Source organism: Triticum urartu, chromosome 6, assembly GCF_003073215.2.
Source record: "Triticum urartu cultivar G1812 chromosome 6, Tu2.1, whole genome shotgun sequence".
NCBI lineage: Eukaryota > Viridiplantae > Streptophyta > Magnoliopsida > Poales > Poaceae > Triticum > Triticum urartu.
Window position 1 is genome coordinate 520,172,996 of NC_053027.1, and position 22,133 is coordinate 520,195,128.

Consider the following 22,133-nt stretch of genomic DNA (forward strand, 5'->3'; position numbering starts at 1 on the left):
CGGTGTCCTTTTGTCCCTGAATACTGTAGCGTTCATGTGCACGAGTGACGGGCGGCCATGCCTTGCCTGCCTACAGTATCATCCATGCGTACTGCATGTGCGTGCAAATATGTTCGACCTGGTTCCAGTCCTTTTTTTTTTTGAGAATCAGTCCTCCGGTTGAAACGTGAAATTCGGGGTCGAACACACAGGGGTTATGTCTTCGAGACCAGTTTAAGCACGGGATTTTTACCTGGACGCCTTTCCTCTTTGTGCAAAGCAAATGACATATGAATGGATTGAAAGAAGAGAATAAGAAGAATATGTGCTCTTTACTAAATCTCGCGCATCCGGGTGCAGCGCATACGTGTGTTAGACAACTGGTTTACAAAAGTTGCGGCGCACTTGGCACTCGGGCCTGCCTGCCGGCGTGATTCGGCCCGATGGATCCACGTCCACCTGATCGACATGGTTTCGTCACTTCGGGCAACAGTAGGTGCGCCGGTCCCCGGAACGGATCAATCCGGACCTGATCGATCGAGGAGGGTGCGATGAATTATTGGTGCTTCTGGCCAGCATCCACCCATGTGGCCTTCTCCAGAGGTCGCGGATGGGCGTGACGATCAGGTGCGTTTACTTTTTATTTTATTTTTAGAGAAGTTGTTTTTTTTAGCATCAATACAGACACAAGCGCTCATATACACGCGCATACACTCACCCCTATGAACGCACACACGCACACCCTGCCCCTATGAGCATCTTCGAGAGACTGAGCCGGCATATCATCTTGAGATTTACGAAGTCACCGTAGACGTCTCGTCATCGACGGGAACGTCTCCTCTCACTGAAAGCGCATCGCCGGAAATCCTGAAATAAATCCAGGAATAATGCGAGCACCAGGACTTGAACCCTGATGGGTTGGGAATACCACTGTTCACCTAACCAACTCTTTTTCTTTTTTAAGAGAGAGAAATATGCGTTCTCCTATATGGCGTTGTCTGCGTCAAATTGACGAAATCACTAATTAAGAAGTACTCGTTGCAAAGAACACTCCACTTTCCCAGGTCGTGACAAGTGGTGCACATGTAGCGCGCCACTTATCGCAACATTTGAGTTTTCCCTTTTTTCGTAGATTCGTTTATTCAAAACATTTTATCTCTTAAACCGTGCGTTCAAATCTCGAACCGTTTTCACTATTGGATTCCTCGCGTCGAGATCTTCAAAACTAGATCCCATGTTGATAGGTTTTGACGAACTTTTTTTCACGAAAAAACTGGACGAAAAAACCAAACGGGAAGCACGGTTTTTTTCCCTTTCCGAAAGAGGCACGCCCGTGCCTCTCGTGAAATCACAACCGTGCCTCTTGTGGAAGCAAAACCGTGACTCTCGTGGAAAAAAAACAGAAAACACGTTTTTTTCGTTTCCGAGAGGCACGGCCGTGACTCTCGCGAAAGCACAACCGTGCCTGTCGCGAAAGCAAAACCGTGACTCTCGCGAAAGAAAAAAAGACAGAAAATGTGTATTTTTTCCCCTTTCCTAGAGGCACGGCCGTGACTTTCGCGAAAGCACAACCGTGCCTCTCGCGGAAATAAAACTGTAACTCTCACGAAAGAAAAAAAAAATAGAAAACGCGTTTTGTTTTTCCCTTTCCTAGAGGCACGGTCGTGACTTTCATGAAAGCACAACCGTGCCTCTCGCGGAAGCAAAACCGTGACTCTCACGAAAGAAAAAAAAACAGAAAACATGTTTTGTTTTTCCATTTTTCGAGAGGCACGGCCGTGACTCTCGCAAAGGCACAACCGTACCTCTCGTGGAAGCAAAATCGTGACCCTCGCGAAAAAAAAACAGAAAACACGTTTTTTTCGTTTCCGAAAGGCACGGCCATGATTCTCGCTAAAGCACAACCATGCCTCTCGCGGAAGAAAAACCGTGACTTTCGCGAAAGGAAAATAAAAGAAAACGCGTTTTGTTCGCGCAAAAAAAAAATTCAAAATTTTTTTTGATCGAAAAGTTAAGAAAGACCGGGGGAAAACCAAAACGTCAAAAAAATCCAAAAAACCCCGTTTAAAAAGCCGAAAACGCGTGCGAAAAAATAAAAAAAAATCCAAAAGAAATGTCCAGAGCACAACACGTGGCGAATGGCTGAGAGCGCGCCAAGTGACGCTGATTGTTGCGAGGCTACCGAAAAAACACTCGTTAACTAGTTGCTCTCCCAAATTGACGGAGAAACCCACCACGAGGCGCTCGACTGGGCTAGCCCAGTCGCTCGTTGCAGTCCATCGACACCGAGCTGCTTTTAGCGAACGACTCAGAAATCTGCAGCTATACGGGAAGTACTCTATCACCGTCTTTTCGGCCAGTTTTGTGAGAAACAATTTTAATATTTTTGAAAAGTTCTGCAACACGATTTTTTTGGAAAACAGGAATAATTATTGAAAATGGGAACAATTTAGAAATTCCAAATATTTTTAAAATACGAATATTTTCTTAAAGTCCTAAATGTTTTTGAAACACAACCATCACTTCAGAGTGTGAATATTTTTTGAATTTTCCAAACATTTTTTTCAAAAATACCTAAATTTGAGATAAAAGGCAAAAAGGTAAAAAATGCGGTCATTTTTAAAATGTGAGAACATATTCTGGAAAAGAAAGCTAAACTTGAAAAAAAAAAACGTTTAAAAAACCCTAAGAAAACAAGGTCGGGACTGTCTGGAAGGTTCCCAAAACCAAGAATCTGGCGGCCCAGTTAATGTTGTGCGCTCCCTACCTCATTCAGTGGTAATTTGCCGCAAAAAGACGCAAATAGGAATTGTCATACTTGAGGTCTATCGAGGCAACCACACACGTTGGCATGAGAGGGACCCAATGCCTATTCAGTGTCGTAAGCGCCCGTTATAGGCCATCCTGCAAATGGGCGCACACCTCCACCCTTCCTTCAGTACTAATGGTCTGACACTCTGACTATATAAGGTTGCAGCGGAGAGAGCAGTTCCCGGTTTTGGGAAGCATCCAGGAACTTCCCAACCGGTTTTGGGAAGCTTTTGGAAGTCTTTACTTTTTTTTTAAGGTTTTCTCAAAATCCATGAACTTTCTTGGATCCGTGAGTTTTTTCAAAATCAATGAAAAATTTCAAATCTGGAACTTCTTTTTTCAAAATCACCACGAACATTTTTTTAGTTCATGAACTTTTTTTGTATTTGAGGACTTTTTTCAGTCTCGTGAACTTCTTTTTTCAAAATCACCGCGAAATTTTTCATCAATTTCAAAAAACAACAAAACAATAAACATAAAAAATAAAACCAAAATCATAATAGAGAACTGGCCTAACAAATAAATAGAAAACCAACGGAGAGAAACAAAAATAACGAGTAGCTGAATAAATGGACTCACCCATACAAAATTCAGGTGGCCCTCATGTACCATTTACACACAGTAAGCGGCACTTAAGCTCAAATGATATATATCGCTAGCTATACATATCGATACATATCGTAGGACCGGTTGCTAATCTAGAACGTTCCGTCCGATTCTAGGAACCCTTTGTTTTGGGGTTTCTCATTATTCTTTGAATTTTAACTGGTTTTATCCGAGTTTTTCGTATCCTTTTCTTTTCTATATATTCTTATTTTTATTTTCAATTTTTTTCAAATTCAAACTTTTAATTTTGCAATTTTTTAAAGTCTTGAACCTTTTTGAATTTCATGGACCTTTTCAATTTTAAAAAATTATTCAAATATTTGAACTTTATTTCAATTCAAGGAAAATTTTCATATTGATGGACATTTTTTAAATCCATAAACTTGTCTGAATTCATGAACATTATTAAAATTCATGAACATTTGTTGAATTTATTAACTTTTTCAATTCCGTGATTTTTTTCTGCAAATTTGAATTTTTTTCAGTTCCGTGATTTTTTTTTGAATTCATGAACTTTCTTTAATTTCGAGAACTGTTTTTTAATTCTAGAAAATTTAATCAAATCTGTGAACTTTATTTGAATTCACATATTTTTCAACAGATCATGAACATTTTTTAAATTGCACATATCTTCTGAATTCTCGAACTTTTTCTAGTTCTGCGGTCCTTTTTTTTAATCCATGGATATTTTCCTAATTCTGCGGTCCTTTGTCTCACAATTTTTTCCCAGTTTTGTGAATTTTTAATTTCAGATATTTTTCATACTCTTTAATATTTGTTGAATTTTTGAATTTCCTCAAATCTGGTCTATAAATGGGAAAAGATTGTGGTAACTAGATGCACAGTCACTAATTATGTGTTTCTTTTTTTCTATTTAATTAGTAATAAAGACGGAGGTTGCAATTTTTTGTTGAAGCTTGCGTCACTCACATTTACAAATCTGAGAAAAAATGAACTAACACATGGTCGTGCATTCATGCGCTCACTCTGGGTTGGGTCATGTAGGACAACGACACGCGAGGGCGCGAGAATGCAAGCGATAAAGCAAGGAGGCAAGCGATGTGTGTGAGCGACGCAAGGTGTACGGGTTGCAGTGGGCGATATATATCACTCCCCGCGCTTATGGCGCCAAATAGGAAATGGCTTGGTGGTTGATTTGCGCCTTTTTGTTTTGAGATAAATTTGCGGCTTTGGGGTGGTAGGGATGCTCTGCAGGGCCATTTCTATTCAACGCGTAGGTCGCTGCACCTGTCTATGGGCCGGCCCAAGTAGGCATGTTCGGTGACTCCCTGTTCCGGTTTTGTGAAGGTTCTAGTTTTTTCTTTTCTCTCCTCTCTCTTTTATTTTCGTTTTTTTAGATTTTTTTCACTTTTATTTTCTTTCATAATTTTAATTTTATTTTTTCCAATTTTCATATTTCGTAGAAATTGAAATAATTGCACCCATGTTTCAAATTCTTGAAGATCTCTAGATATATGCAATTTTTTTTTCAAATTCGTGAATATTTTCTGAAATCGGGTAAATTTTTAAAATTCTGAAACTATTTTTGATGGTCGGAGAATTTTTTAAATTAGTGAATCTTTTTAAAATTCATGACCTTTTTTGTTAATTTGAGAATACCTTTTGAATTTTAGAATATTTTATCTTTGTACGTTGGAATGTTGTCATGCCGCAATGTGACCTTGTATTTTGCAGAAAACCCCCTTCTCTTTCCTGGAATAAACATGTGCCCCTAGATGAGTCCTACCTTTCTGCCTCACACCATGGCGATTTTATGAGTTAACAAACATTCAATTAATGATTTTACACCTATTCAGCAATGTTATCAAATAGATATGATCATGTCATGAACTGACGACACTAGTGCAGAACCCATTATAGAATTTTAGAGCTAGCGGGCGTTTGGCAAAACTGGAACATCGTCGGTAACTTGGCCAACTACTAGCGGCGTTCAGTTTATACATGGGCGCTACTCTTGTTATACTACTAAGAACGTCTCGGAATTAAGCACGTCGTTGGAGATGAGGCTCAAGTAGCCTTCGAAAAATTGAAGAAGATGGTGTCTACAAAGCCAGTGTTAGCCGCTCCGAATGAAAAGGAACGTGTTGTGTTCTCCGAGATCTGTGACCAGCACTGCTATCGGACTTCTCATTAGTGGACTCATTGTTCACTTCGGAGATCGAAGAATACAAGTCTTGGATGGCCTGTAATGACAATCAGCCGACGCATTAAATCAAATGAAACCAATCAGACAAACAAAACAGAATCGCCAGAACTGCAGTCAAACCGCAAATTTAGAAGCTTACCTCTGGCGAGAGACGCTCAGAGTCATAAGGTGACACGCTCCCTTTAGCTCAGATATTGTCACGTGCAACGGTAATTCGCATCAACCGAGTTCCTGTATCATCTAGGGTGATTGACCTATCGGTCACCCAAGTCGGATCTTGCAACACGTTGTACAAGTACTATTGGGGAACGTAGTATGTAATTTCAAAAAAAACCATGCAAGATATCTCTAGGAGATGCATAGCAACGAGAGGGGGAGAGTGTGTCCACATACCCTCGTAGATAGAAAGCGGAAGCGTTAGGTTAACGCGGTTGATATAGTCGAACGTCTTCGCGATCCAACCGATCAAGTACCGAACGTACGGCACCTCTGAGTTCAGCACACGTTCAGCTCGATGACGTCCCTCGAACTCTTGATCCAGCAGAGGGTCGAGGGAGAGTTTCATCAGCACGATGGCGTGGTGACGGTGATGGTGATGTGATCCGCACAGGGCTTCGCCTAAGCACTACGACGCTATGACCAGAGGAGTAAATTGTGGAGGGGGGCACCGCACACGGCTAAGAGAATAATTGTTATGCTTTGGGGTGCCTCCTGCCCCCGTATATGAAGAAGGAGAGGAGGAGGCCAGCCACCAGGGGCGCGCCAAGGAGAGGGGAGTCCTACTAGGACTCCAGTCCTAGTAGGATTTGGCCCCCTTTTTTCCTTCTCATGGAGGGGGAAAGAGGGAAGGGAGAGGGAAGAGGAGAAGGAAAGGGGGGCGCGCCCCCTCCCCTAGTCCAATTCAGACTCCCTATGGAAGGGGGCGTGGCCACCCCTTGTGGGCTGCCTCCCCTCTCCCCTATGGCCCATGTAGGCCCATTACTTTCCCCGGGGGGTTCCGGTAACCCCTCGATACTCTGATAAATATCCGAAACATCCTGAAACCATTCCGGTGTCCAAATACTATCGTCCAATATATCAATCTTTACTTCTCGACTATTTCGAGACTCCTCTTCATGTTTGTGATCTCATCCGGGACTCCGAACAACCTTCGGTCACCAAAACACATAACTCATAATACAAATCGTCATCGAACGTTAAGTGTGCGGACCCTACAGGTTCGAGAACTATGTAGACATGACCGAGACATATCTCCGATCAATAACCAACAGCGGAACTTGGATGCTCATATTGGTTCCTACATATTCTACGAAGATCTTTATCGGTCAAACCGCAATAACAACATACGTCATTCCCTTTATCATCGGTATGTTACTTGCCCGAGATTCGATCGTCGGCATCCTCATACTTAGTTCAATCTCGTTACCGGCAAGTCTCTTTACTCGTTCCATAATGCATCATCCCATAACTAACTCATTAGTCACATTGCTTGCAAGGCTTATAGTGATGTGCATTACCGAGAGGGCCCAGAGATACCTCTCCGATACTCGGAGTGACAAATCCTAATCTTGATCTATGCCAACCCAACAAACACCTTCGGAGATACCTGTAGAGCATCTTTATGACCACCCAGTTACGTTGTGACGTTTGATAGCACACAAGGTGTTCCTCCGGTATCCGAGAGTTGCATAATCTCATAGTCAGAGGAATATGTATAAGTCATGTAGAAAACAATAACAATAAAACTTAACGATTATTATGCTAAGCTAACAGATGGGTCTTGTCCATCACATCATTCTCCTAATGATGTGATCCCATTCATCAAATGACAACACATGTCTATGGTCAGGAAACTTAACCATATTTGATTAACGAGCTAGTCTAGTAGAGACATACCATGGCACTTTGTTTTGTCTATGTATTCACACATGTATCAAGTTTCCGGTTAATACAATTCTAGCATGAATAATAAACATTTATCATGATATAAGGAAATATAAATAACAACTTTATTATTGCCTCTAGGGCATAATTTCTTCAGTCTCCCACTTGCACTAGAGTCAATAATTTAGATTACATTGTAATGATTCTAACACCCATGGAGTCTTGGTGCTGATCATGTTTTGCTCGTGGAAGAGGCTTAGTCAAATTTGTAAATTCTTATTATGTCACTTTCAAATTTGCGTCAACTTTGGTTATTATCATATACATTGAAATCATATGAAAATAATTTTGTATATACCAAAACCTAAATGTATCTTGATTCTGTATTTATGAAAGTATTAGTACCGTATAAACCAAAAAATCGTATAAACCGAACTACCTAAACCGAATAAATCAAATACCATGGAAAACCCAAATAAATCAAATACAAAAAGTTAACGATAGCGCTCCATACGTCCAAGGGCCATAAAGTGGACCATAAGAGCATCTATAGCCGGACATGGCAAATTTGGCCCCTCAAACACCCGCGGACACGCTCAGGCGCGTCCACGGATACTGGCCGGACACTTCTCAAATCGCGTCGTCCACATCCGTGTCTCTCATATCCCAGTCCCTATATCCATACTAAATCATGCAATGTCGATCAAACTACGTAGGTCAGCTGACCGGGCATAGAATCAGACATAGGATAGCACAATAGTTCACCAAAATATCACGACGGATGTTCAAAGGTCCACCACAGTTCACATAAAAGATGGACAACTTTATACTACATCTAAAACATGAAATGAAATTGAACTTCACCACTTCCGGGCTGGCCCTTTTCGCTTCTGGTCGCCGGCGTAGCTATAGCCGTCGGCACCTGGTGGAGGATCGTCCGATTCATCGGACAAAGAGCCGTGGTCGTCAAACGAGGATGAGACGATCACGAGGCACTCAAGGCGCTAGATGGCCCGGTCCTATTGGCACCTGAGCTTGGCCAGCCAAGCCGCCATCGTCGCCTTCTCCTTCACCTCCTGCTCGGACTGCTCGATGGCAAGCCGAAGAGCCTTCGTGTTCTTCCGGCGAAGCCGCCGAGCGTCCGTCTTCGTCGTCGTAAGCGACCGGTGGTAGACCCACGCGAGGAGCTGCTCGTCCTCATCGGGTTCCGTTGGTAAAGCACGGCGGCGGCAGACAGAGCTCTCTGCCGCGTCCCTCTCCCTTGTCGGCTGCCTCTCACGGCGGGTGTCCGTGTCAAAACCGGCGGATCTCGGGTAGGGGGTCTCGAACTGTGCGTCTAGGATCGAAGATAACAGGAGACAGGGGACACGATGTTTACCCAGGTTCGGGCCGTCTCAATGGAGGTAATACCCTACGTCATGCTTGATTGATCTTGATGAATATGAGTGTTAAAAGAGTTGATCTACCACAGATCGTAATGGCTAAACCCTAGAAGCCTAGCCTGTATGACTATGGTAATGAATATATCCTTTCCGGACTAACCCCTCCGGTTTATATAGACACCGGGGGGATCTAGGGTTTACATAGAGTCGATTACATAAGAAGGGATCTTCATCTTCGGTCGCCAAGCTTGCCTTCCACGCCAAGGAGAGTCCAACCCGGATACGGGTACAGTCTTCGGCCTTCATGTCTTCACAGCCCATCAGTCCGACCCATGGATAACAGGCCGGATGCCCGAGGACCCCTTAGTCCAGGACTCCCTCAGTAGCCCCTGAACCTGGCTTCAATGACGAGGAGTCCGGCGCGCAGATTGTATTCGGCATTGTAAGGCGGGTTCCCTTCTATCCGAACTTCAAGATAGTCTTCGAATGCGATGATAGTATCCGGACCTGTCACACACACCATACATAATCGTAGAGAGAATATATTTTTACACGAGTTTAATCCGCTGACAGCTTTTACAATATGACATCACGTCTGTCTGGTCATAATTTTGAACCGTTTCCGTCTGCCGCTCCACGTTTCGAGACGCGGTTGCCATGGCCATGTCTTGTCGAAGCAGAGGTAATGTCCTCATATTACGGGATTCTCATCAATACGGGCGTGGGTAATCCAACCGTGCCGATTATATGGCCCTTGGGAATAGGCGAATCTTAAGGCGAGTAAGGAGGTGTTTAATATCCGTTGCCTTTATAAAGGGATAAAGATTCCCTCTTCCCCTCTCACGCCTTCTCTCTGTCTCCGTCTTTCCAATCTTGAGCTCCAGCGCCCAAGTTCTCATCTCCTTTCCACTCAAACAACCATGTCCAGATCCGGAGGTCAAGGAAAGTGGATGGTCTCCTCCGTCAAGGAGGAGAACATTACAGAGCTTCGGGCGGGCGGATACTTGGTGAAGGAGATCACTCACCGCCTGCCGACCGAGGGACAAGTCGTCCCCACGCCGAAGCCCGCCGAGAGGGTAGTGTTCCTCCCCAATTTCTTCCGCAGGCTAGGGTTTCCACTCCACCCTTTCATCCACGGGCTGATGTATTATTACGGGATAGATTTCCATGATCTGTCCCCGAATTCCTTCCTCAACATCTCGGCGTTTATCGTCGTGTGTGAGGCCTTCCGCCGCATCCAACCGCACTTTGGGCTGTGGCTCAAAGTCTTTAACGTGAAGCCGAAGGTGGTGGATGGCCAGCACGCGGAGTGCGGAGGAGCTATGGTGAGCAAGCTGTCCAACGTCTCCTGGCCCAAAGGAACTTTTGTGGACACAGTAAAGGAGTGGCAGAAGCAGTGGTTCTACATCACAGAACCTCGCGGCACCACCTGGGCCGCAGCTGCCGAATTCCACTCCGGCGCTCCCATGCGACTCACCTCCTAGGTCGAGAAGAGTCCGGACTGGGGTTCCCCTGACGAGGTGATAGCGCTGCAGACGCGCGTTCAAAGCATGGCAACCAAGAAAGTCAAGCTCGTTGATGTGATCAAGGTGATGCTGGTTCGCCGGATCCTTCCGTGCCAGCGCCGAAGCCGTCCTCTGTGGGAGTTCAACTCGAAGAAGCATCAGACCTTGGTGAGGCTCTTCGAGACTACTCACGAAGGCGCATGGAAGTTGCTCTTTAAGGGCAACGAGAAACCACCGGCCACGGATTCAGACCGTGGTCACGATTGTAAACACCTCGCCAGCGAGGTATGCTATTTTTCGATGTATCACCAACTTAGTCGTTTCAAGGATGATGTCTGAGCTTATCATTGTATTTCCAGGACTGAATGGAGAGGGCGAAGCAGATCTAGTGTCCGGCTCCGCTGCCTGAAGAACCAGTCATCCCGCGTCTAGTGAAGATGCTGGTGCCGGTGCCGGTGCCTTATAAGGCGCCAGAGAAGAAGGCCAAGGGGGCCAAGAGTGGCCCCCGTCGCAAGGGCACTTCAGACGTGACGTCTGAAGACGACGAAGCTCATTCCTCTGTCCCTGAGGACAATGGTGAGGAAGAGGAGGAGGAGGAAAACAACCCTCCCCCTGAGGAGAGGAAGAAGAAGAGGGTGGCTTCGGCGCATCCGGAGGCGGAAACACCCAAGAAGGGGAAGAGCGTCCCAGTGGTCAACACCATGTGGGACGTTGATAGCAGTCTGGAAAGACGCCCCCGCACTAAGCCCTAGGCCACATCGTAAGTGACACGGCTCGCTCATGCGCGCATCTGGCACTTTCTCTTCATTATCTTGACATAGTTAATTGTGCTATTGCAGTCCGGCCGTCGACCTTATCCAGCGATCCTCATCTGGAGGTTCGTTGGCTCCGTCGGAGATGATGAGCATGTCGCCACCGCCTGCTTATTCCCCCGGGGCCAGGGACGACACCGAAGTGTTATCCCGGAGGACCGCTCTGAACTGGGGAGGAGCCCAGGACGCTGTCCGGAAGGCGCCACAAGGCGAGACCTCCACTGCCGGACACATGGGGGAGCCGATCCCCATGGAGATTGGCGACGAGGGCCACATCTAGTTCGACCCTCAGCCAAATACGATTCCGGAGGCCCATATGGCTCCGGAGTCGGGCGAGCAGCCCCTGTCGGTGTCAAAACCGGCGGATCTCGGGTAGGGGGTCCCGAACTATGCGTCTAAGGCGGATGGTAACAGGAGGCAGGGGACACGATGTTTTACCCAGGTTCGGGCCCTCTTGATGGAGGTAAAACCCTACGTCCTGCTTGATTTATTCTTGATGATATGAGTACTACAAGAGTTGATCTACCACGAGATCGGAGAGGCTAAACCCTAGAAGCTAGCCTATGGTATGATTGTATGTTATCCTACGGACTAAAACCCTCCGGTTTATATAGACACCGGAGGGGGCTAGGGTTACACAAGGTCGGTTACAAAGGAGGAGATATACATATCCGTATTGCCTAGCTTGCCTTCCACGCCAAGTAGAGTCACATCCGGACACGAGACGAAGTCTTCAATCTTGTATCTTCATAGTCCAACAGTCCGGCCAAAGGATATAGTCCGGCTGTCCAGAGACCCCCTAATCCAGGACTCCCTCAGTAGCCCCTGAACCAGGCTTCAATGACGATGAATCCGGCGCGCAGTGTTGTCTTCGGCATTGCAAGTCGGGTTGCTCCTCCGGATACACCACAGAAGAGTTTGAATAAAAGGATAGTGTCCGACCCTGCAAAATACATTCCACATACCACCGTAGAGAGAATAATATTTCCACAAATCTAATCTACTGACACGTTTTGGCAACATGACATCATGCCATAGCTCGGTGATTATTCGAACCGTGTTTCCTTTAACTAGCCCCGCACATAACGCGAGGCAGTTTCTTGACACGTCTTGTCAAAGCAGAGATCGTGTCCCCCTTATTACGGGATTCTCATCAATACGGGTGTGGGTAACCCAACCACGCCTAGGACTCCTATATTTTAGGCAAGTCCCAAACAGCCACGAGGAGGACGCTTGATATTCACCCTCTTCATAAAGGGTCAAGGCTTTTACTTTTTTCCTCCCGTGCTCAATCGAATCCTTCCCCCGCCACGAGTTCTAACACTCAAAGCCTAGGTCAGGTGCTTTGGATCTTCAATCATGTCCGGATCCAGCCTCCAGGGCCGGTGGATGCCCTCCTCCGTCATGGAAGAGGATATCAAGAAGTTGAGGGAGGCAAGATACCGGACCGCCGAAGTCTCACATCGGCTGCCCCGAGGGCAGGTCATCCCTACTCCTGAACCCAATGAAGGCGTCGTGTTCATCTCCCACTTCCTCCGAGGACTAGGCCTCACTCTGGATCCCTTCGTTAGGGGTTTGATGTTCAATCACGGGCTTGATTTCCACGACCTAGCCCCGGACTCCTTTCTCCACATCTCAGCATTTATTGTCATATGTGAGGCCTTCCTCCACATTACCCCTCACTTCGTCCTGTGGCTCAAGACCTTTGACGTGAAGCCGAAGACGGCCGAGGGGCAATATGCAACGTGCGGGGGTGCATTAATAAGCAAGGTTGCTGGAGCTCCGTGGCCAAAAGGTTCCTTTCCAGAGGTGTCTGGATTATGGCAACGGGAGTGGTTCTACATCACCGCTCCTAGAAGTGCCAAGTGGGTAGCTTCCCCCACCTTTTGCTCGGGCCCTCCACCACAACTGATGTCATAGATCAGCAGGGGGCTGAGCTGGGGTCCAGCCAAGGATGTGCCCATACTGCAGAGTCACATCCGGGATCTCTTCGAGGGAGATTTTAGTTTGGTTATGGTAGTGCAAGTCATGCTGGTTCGTCAAGTCCAGCCTTGCAAACGCCGGCCTCTCCGCTTGTGGGAATTCAACCCAGAAGGACCGCGCACTATTCAGAATTTCCTCGGCCTGACGCACGAGGAGATGTACAAGTCGTTCTTCAGACCCCAAATAGAGTGTCCGAGCACTTTTGAGGACGTGGGCCTGAGCAGCAACCGCACCGCGGCCCAAGTAAGTAACCCTCTAGCCGAACACACTGTCTTTTATCGATCATGACGTCATTCTAAAGAATCGCTTTTTGACCAGGACTGGATAACAAAGGCGAAGTTGATCTGGTGTTCGGCCCCCCTTCCTGAAGGCTTGGACAATCCGGTGCTGGAAAAGATGCTCGAGCCAGCACCTTGCCCAGTGCCCTCAAAGGAAGATGAAGGGGGGAATAAAGAGGGCGAAAGCGGGCCTCCACCGCTACCTATTCCAACCGAGGGAACGAGCGCCTCCGTGAGGGAGGATAGCCGAGGGAAGGAATCTGACATTCCCTCGCCCCGGGGGAGGAAGAGGACTACCTCTGATGATCCAGAAACCAAGGTTTCCAAACGGGAGAAGAAAACTCCACCAGAGGGTCCCGCCTCAGAGGGTGCTCTTGCCGCACAAAGTCCGTGCGAGGATCAGCCCTCTAACGAGTTGTAAGTAATCAAAAAGTACTTAATAGTGAAGATATACTACCTTACTTCTGAGGAAGATAACCGAAGCATTTATCTTGCAGTTCGGATCTGAGCCCTTGTCAGCAGAGCTCGTCTTCGGGGGATCTTCTTCCGGAGATGATGGAGAGCGAAACGCCTCCCCCGGACTCCCTGGCTCATTAAGCGGGCGACCTTTAAGTGTCATCACGGAGAGTTTCTCCGGATCCGGCAAGGCCAGAAGGTAATCCCATGGTCACCCGAAGCCCTCAGTATCCGGCTCTTGAAGAGAGCAATCAAAAGAGTCTGGCACCATCTGGTATGCGGTCGGACGTATTGAAGGGTCTGCTAGAGTGAGCGACTATCTCAGAAGAGCACCGTACATTAATGTGTACGGTGATTGAAAGGATTTCGTCCGCCGAAAACGGGTTGCATGAAGCCTTTATGAGTCTACTGACGGGCTTTGAGGTGCGTGAAATGATATACATTTGTGATGGTACCGCGCATTTTAGGTGCGCCCTGTGTAGATAGTAGCCCCTGAGACTCTGGTTGTCGTCGAGAACGGCGGCGAACAGAGGATCATAGTCCCAGGTAATAACCAGACTGCCGTTATGTGCAGGTGTCTGAAGCTCCGGTGTCTAGCTGGACTGATGGGGTTGCCGAACTAAAGCGGCAACTGGATGCGGCGGATGCTGACATCGAGCTTGTTAACAAGCGGCTTGACGAGGCACAGGGTAGGTGATATTTATAGTGAATGTCACATAGTAAGAGCAGCGCGACGCCAGTATCTTTAATATGTTGAGACTGCAGATGGAGCTGCCACCGTGGAGGCCCTGCGGGCAGAGCTTGCCCGAGCCAAGGAGCAAGCAAGAAGTAGTAATGCGTCCGCTTTGAAGGCGGCCGAAGAGTTGAGAGCCGAGAAGGCCGCGCATAGTGAGAGCAAAGAGAAAATGGCCAAAATGGCTGTGAAGTTAAAAGACACTGCCGACCGCTGCCAGTTTCTTGAAGAAGAAAACCGGGCGAAGGCTACGGACCTCGAAAAGTCCACAATGGCGACCAAAGACACCCGCTCTGCAATAGAGCAAAGAAGGAGGATCTGCGTGAAGCCGGGGACATTGTGGCTGGGAAGCCCTTTATGCTGCGGAGGAAGTTCGGCGATCCGCGGTATGCCCCTCTGGATCGGCTGTGGAGTTCGGCCGACGCATATATGGACTTGTCGGCGAGCGCTGTCGATGCGGCCGAATACTTCCGAGATCAAACAGATCATGAAGTGGACAAGCTGTTCTGGTCGCAATTCAACGTTCCAGAGCATCCACTTCCATTGACTGATCAGCTTGCCGAATGGGCCGAACTCAATAGATTGTCCGGACTCGCCATGAGGTCTGTGGTGGATCATCTATGGCCGGAAAGGCCGAAGCCGAACAACTATTTCAGCTTGGTGCAGCAGTTCCTTGGTGCGGTGCCACACATCAATGCGATGAAGAGGTCGGCGTGCATAGAAGGCTCGCGGATGGCCCTTGCCCATGTCAAAACATACTGGGCGGAGATGGATGCCATCACTGTCGCGGCACAGGGTTCGGCCATAGGCCGAGTGGCCGCCGAGCACTATTTTGAAGAAGTTCTTGAGGGCGCTCGTTCGATAGAGGCCCAGTGCTCGAAGAATGTTATGTTTGAATGACATGTATTCCCATTGTAAAAACAAAGTTTTATTAAATTTATCGAGGCTGTATTTATACTTTTTCCCGAAAGTATTGTGATGCCTCCTGTGCGGCCGTTTATGTATATCTGTATATAACCTGAAAGATTGCAGTCGTCGGCTTCAACCCCCACGCATATAATGCGGGGGTGTTCGCAGAAGACGCGTATTCACACTTAATCCAACATCTTGGTCCTAATAAGGAGGTGATAGCGCAGTGAACTAGGCAACCGGACTATAATGCTTTAATACTTTCACTTAGCCATAGGAGTTTGACAGTGGGGCTACTATATAGCCCCTGGTGGCTCCGCACTCGTCTGGATTCGGGGTGCGTACATGCCTGGCCGGGAAACGGCCCTTCGTTAATGCGGAGGAATCCCGAAGATTCCAATAGGTCATCGAGTGGTTGACCAGTCTCACGCTATATCATGACAGTCAGTTTTCGGCTTTCTCTACTGAGGTGCTCGTCCGGATGAACCAGGGCACAATCGCAGTAGTTCTCCTGGTGCCTCCTTAGCCGATAGAGCGGAACGAAAGGCAGCAAAACACAGGAGCCGGGCAAACCCAACATTTTACCAAAGACATGATTCGGAGCTGATGCATATAAGGCCAAACTCGCGACGCCGAGCACTCCCTAAGGTATTCGGTCTTTATGGTGTAAACCGGGTCTAAACAGTACCCTTTGTAATAAGCCCCTTGTGTCCAGGTACGCGCATTATTCTGGCGTGGCCACATGCCAAGACGTCAGCATCCTTCTCGGTTGTACTGAGAATCCAAGGGATGTAAATCAACAAGAGATAGTAAAAAAGGTTTACGCAGGGTCTTAATCTACAAAGAATCCTTGGAACGGGTCCCTGCTGCACGTCTGTGCCTGTGTCTCCGTTGTGCTGTATCCTGGACGGGTGTAGCATGATGGTCATCTGAAAAAGAGAGGAACTTAATTGAAAAGTTGCCGTGCAAAAGTTAAGGTATACTAAATAAACAATATGTAGTTGAAAATGAGTAAAGGTGAGCCTTATTGTCACTTTTGCGCGCGCGTTGAGCCCCTTGTATTGTAATAGGGGTATAGCCATCAAACCTGTATTAATTACATATAGCTGAGCCGGACTCGTCTAGCCGTGTCCGTGGTCTTAATGACCTGTCAAATGCTTGAGTTGGTGAGGCCGTTTAGTGTGCGGCGGCCAAGGCGGCCGCACCGTCTTCGGCGCGCAAGGAGCGCTCAATATTTCCATTTACTGTAATGATGTCGTGTGGACCGGGCATCTTGAGCTTGAGGAAGCGTAATGCGGTATTGCGTTAAAGCGAGCGAAAGCTTCGCGTCCGAGTAGTGCTTGATAGCCACTTTGGAACGGAGCGACGTGGAAAGTTAAATTTTCGCTGCGGAAGTTATCGGGGAAGCCGAATGCCTCTAGTAGCAGGGAGCCCCTGTAGTGAGCCTCCGGGCCTGGCGTTACTCCTTTAAAGGTAGCATTGCCGCGGCGAATTTTTGTTGGGTCTATCCCCATTTTGCGAACTATGTCCTGATATATCAGATTTAAACTGCTGCCGCCGTCCATCAGTCAATTATTGGATCTAATACCAAGGCAGCCCATCCTGCACGCCGGGTACTTGCCGAGTAATCCCGATGGTCGAAGGTGATCGGTTGGGACGACCAGTGGCGGAGCTCCGTGGTGATAGGCCCTGGGGCATGTTCCTCTAAAGATGCCGCTTTGTTTCTCCCTTTTATCACGTGTAACACGTTGACTGTTTTGACTTCTGGTGGGAATTTCTTCTGTTCCCCTGTGCTTTGCTTGCGAGGCTCGTCCTCGTCTTCACTTGGTGTATCCTGCCCCTTGTGTTCGGCGTTGAGCTTGCCGGACTGTTTGAAGACCCAACATTCTCTGTGGGTATGATTTGCAGGTTTATCAGGGGTGCTATGGATCTGACATATTTGGTCCAGAATTTTGTTTAGGCTGGACAATTCGTCTCTGTTGCCTTTGGAGGGCGGCTTCTGCTGCCCTGGCCGAGAGCTTCTAAATTCGGCGTTTACCGCCATGCTCTTCGGGATGTCTTCTTTATTCCAGCGCTTATTCTTACTGCGTCGTGATTTCCCGTTTCCATCCCTGACTTCGTATGTACTTGGGTCGCTGGTGCTGCATCGGGCTAACCAGCTGTCCTCACCCGCGCAAAAACGGGTCATGAGGCTTGTTAATGCTGCCATTGTTCTTGGCTTTTCTTAACCGAGGTGTCTGGCAAGCCATTTGTCTCGACCGCTATGCTTGAAAGCTGCTAAGGCTTCGGCGTCCGAATAGTCAACTATTTGGTTCTTTTTAGTGAGGAACCTATTCCAAAGTTTTCGGGCTGACTCACCGGGCTGTTGAGTTATATGACTTAAATCGTCTGTATCCAGTGGTCGGACATATGTCCCTTGAAAATTTGCCCGAAAGGCGTCTTCGAGCTCTTCCCAGCTTCCGATGGAGTTTTCGGGGAGGCTTTTAAGCTAGTGCCGAGCTGGCCCTTTGAGCTTGAGGGGTAAGTACTTGATGGCATGGAGATCATCTCCTCGAGCCATATGGATGTGGAGGATGTAGTCCTCAATCCAGACCCCAGGGTCTGTTGTTCCGTCATACGCCTCGATGTTTACGGGTTTGAATCCCTCTGGAAATTCATGGTCCAGCACCTCGTCGGTGAAACATAGAGGGTGTGCGGCACCCCCGTATTTGGGCGTACCGTGGTGTTTGGATGTTTGTTGTGTTGCATTGTATGTTGGAGCGCTCCTGCGTGGTCCATAGATGGATCTGGTTGCGCCGTCCTTTTGATGTGAGCCCTTGCACGGATCGCGTACTGGTTTATGTGCGGCGTCGTTTGCCACTTCATGTTGGCTATGAGGTCGTCTATCTGACCGGATGGTCGTTTTATTTTTTAATTGTGGAGGATCTAAGGCCTCCTCATCGAATTCAGGTAGCAACTTTCGCTTCGGATAGCTCTTGGTGTGGCGATTACTACCGTATTTCGCTGCAGTGTTGAGTACTTCACTCCATTTGATTTTGAGTATGTCTTGTGCAGCCTTGAGCCTTTGCTTCTGTTTTTTCAGACTCCTCGCCATGGCAACAAGCCTTTGGTGGGCATTATGTTGCTCCTGGCGCCTGTCCAGTGTGATGTCGCCCGGACTGTTATATTCGACGTGGTTGGGTTGTTCGGCTTGATTTTCTGTGTTGCCGTGGTCGGGCAATGGTTCACCCTGCTCTAACGCTGGGTCTATATGATCATTATTTCTGCCGAGGTGGGATTTGGAGCGGCGTTTACGCCGCCACTTTGACTGCTGCTCGAGGGAACCACCCTTTGCTGCGTCCTTCCGTTCCTCGTCGTTATTTTCTTTGGGTGTGTCCACCATGTATACGTCATGTGATGAAGTGGGCGTCCAGTGCCTTGTGGGCAGTGGTTCCTCTTCGCCTCCCGCATCGTCATCCATACCGCCGATGTCTTCGGAGTCAAAGTCGAGCATGTCGGTTAAGTCATCGACAGTGGCTACTAAGTGGGTGGTGGGTGGGCGGCGACTTTCTTCGTCATCCGCATCCCAATCCTGCCGGACGTAGTTCGGCCAGGACTCTCCTGACAAGGAGAGAGACCTTAATGAGTTTAATATGTCGCCAAAGGGCGAGTGCTGAAAAATATCCGCGGAGGTAAACTCCATGCTCGGCGCCCAATCGGATTCGACAGGAACGGGTGCAGGCGGTTCGGAGCCCGTGGCCGGAGAAGGATCCGGCAGTTTGGCAACGTGGCTCTCGTGAAGGGTAAGGTCGATATTCGGGCCGATATCCGCTGAGGATACGGCCTCCGTGACGGGGTCTATCCACCCGTTCATGGATGGCGCAACTGGCTCTGAATTGAGGCTCGGAGCGGCTGCCGGTGCGATCTCCTGAATACGGTCCGATGGTAGAGCTAAATCGTACTCATCGTGACCGCGTGGCACACAAGGCAGGGGCTCGAATCCGTCGAAGATCAAGTCTCCGCAGATATCGGCTGTTTAGTTTAAGCTTCCAAACCTGACCTGGTGGCCAGGGGCGTAACTTTTGATCTGCTCCAGATGGCCAAGCGAGTTGGCCCACAGTGCGAAGCCGCCGAACACAAAGATCTGTCTGGGGAGAAAAGTCTCACCCTGGACTGCATCGCTATCGATGATAGTAGGAGCCATCAAGCCTAACGGCGACGACACATAGGAACTCTCAATGAAAGCACCAATGTCGGTGTCAAAACCGGCGGATCTCGGGTAGGGCCCCCCGAACTGTGCGTCTAAGGCGGATGGTAACAGGAGGCAGGGGACACGATGTTTTACCCAGGTTCGGGCCCTCTTGATGGAGGTAAAACCCTACGTCCTGCTTGATTTATTCTTGATGATATGAGTATTACAAGATTTGATCTACCACGATATCGAAGAGGCTAAACCCTAGAAGCTAGCCTATGGTATGATTGTATGTTGTCCTACGGACTAAAACCCTTCGGTTTATATAGACACCGGAGGGGGCTAGGGTTACACAAGGTCGGTTACAAAGGAGGATATATACATATCCGTATTACCTAGCTTGCCTTCCACGCCAAGTAGAGTCACATCCGGACACGAGACGAAGTCTTCAATCTTGTATCTTCATAGTCCAACAGTCCGGCCAAAGGATATAGTCCGGCTGTCCGGAGACCCCCTAATCCAGGACTCCCTCAGCCCCCTTTGAAGGAGGGGGATGCGCTGCTTCCACCGGTGGCCCCTATCCATCCAGGGGCGCCGGATAACCTGATGGAGGCACTTCGAGGCGCCTCCGTCGTGGACGAGCACTGTGTACTTATGGGTGCGGTGATTAAGAAGATTCAGTGTGCCAAGAGTGGACTGAATGAAGCCTGCAGCAACCTATTGACAGGTTTCGAGGTAAGAAAGAGAAAAAACCTCGTGTAGACAGTAGCCCCTGAAACACTGTCCGGTGTTCGGCAAGAATAACCGGACAAAGGATCAATCTTTGTTTTGTAGGAGACTAACGTAATATGTATGAATAAGCAGGCGTCTCTATTGGCCGCAACCTCGCATGCTGCCGAAGTCCTTGAACTGAGGCAGAGGCTGGAGCGAACCGAGAACAAGCTCGGCGAGGTTAAGGTTCGGGTCCAGGAGAAGCAAGGTGAGTGACGACTTGTTGTGTGTTCGAAAAGGATAGGCGCTGCATATTGACCGCAGTGTCGTGATATGTGTAGGAGCCGCGACCGAGGTCGAGGCCCTGAAGAAGGCCCTGGGCGAGGTCGAGGAGAAGGCTGTCCAGCAGCAAGCCGCCCGCAAGAAGTCCAAGGCCCGGGTGAAAGAAGTCCAGCAGGAGCTCCAGGATGCGATGAAAAAATGTGAGGCCTTGGAGCATGATGTGTCGGTTCAAGGGGCCGAACTCGCCAAGGCTCGTCAGAGCACGGAGAGCGCACGGAATGAGGCCCAGGCCGCCCTCCAGGAGATCTAGGAGGCCAAGAATATCACGGTGGGTAAGGCATTTAAGATGCAAAGCAAGTATGCGGAGAAGCAGTACCTTTTACTAACCCGGGTTCGGAGTTCCCCAGGAGCTTTTGTGGATTTACCACGCAATGTATCAAACGCCGTGGAGTTCTATTGAGCCAAAGGAGGGGGTTCTACGGAGAAGCTATTCTGGTCGCAGTATGCGACGCTAGAGCATCCCATGTCCTTCACCGATCAGATGAAAAAGCTGGTGGAGCTGCATAGGGTGGCCGAACTAGCCATGAAGGATTTGATAATCCGGCTATGGCCAGCCGAAGTTATGCCAAGCAGCTACTTCGGACTCGTGATGCGAATGGTGAATGCCTGTCCTCGGCTGGACGTCGTCAAGCGCTCGGCCTATATTGAAGGTGCACGCATGGCCTTCGCCCGTTGCAAGATGTGGTGGGTGAAGATGGACACCGTCGAAGTGACCAGAGGGCCACCGGAGGGCAAGGAGCACCGCACACCCGAACGGTATTTTGCGGATGTCCTGGAGGGGTCTCGCCTTGCGGCAGCACAATGTTCGTAGGATGTTGTATTTGAATAAATGTATTCACGTTGCCTTTGCCTTGTATTATAAAAAACAAAGCCTATTTTGTGATGTAATTTTGTAATGCTTTAATTGTTTCCTCCTGTGCGGCCATGTTGTATGTAATCTGAGGGTTGGCCAGTCGTCGGCTTCTGCCCTCACGTAGGTATTACGGAGGTGTTCGGAATGGAATCTAAACAATCTTGATCTAATTATATGGTCCTTGAAGGAGTTGTTTAGCGCAACGAACAAGGAAATTAGACTATACGGCTTAAACGCCCTCACTTAGCCATAGGAGTTTTATAATAAAGCATGGGCGCAGCCCCTGGTTCAAGTCAGGGTGCTATCAGCATGTGATCGGGAAGTGCCGATCTTTCGCATAATGCGGAAAAAATCTCCAACGATTTGTAACCCTCGAAAAGTTGACTGGCTCTCTCCATATCATGACAGTCAGTTTTCGGCTTTCTCTACTGAGGTGTTCATCTGGTCAAGGCCAGGGCACAATCGCAGTAGTTCTCCCTTTACTACCCTAGCCGATTTAGCGGAACGTAGGGTAGCAAGCATAGGAGCCGGGCAACCCAACTATTGACCAG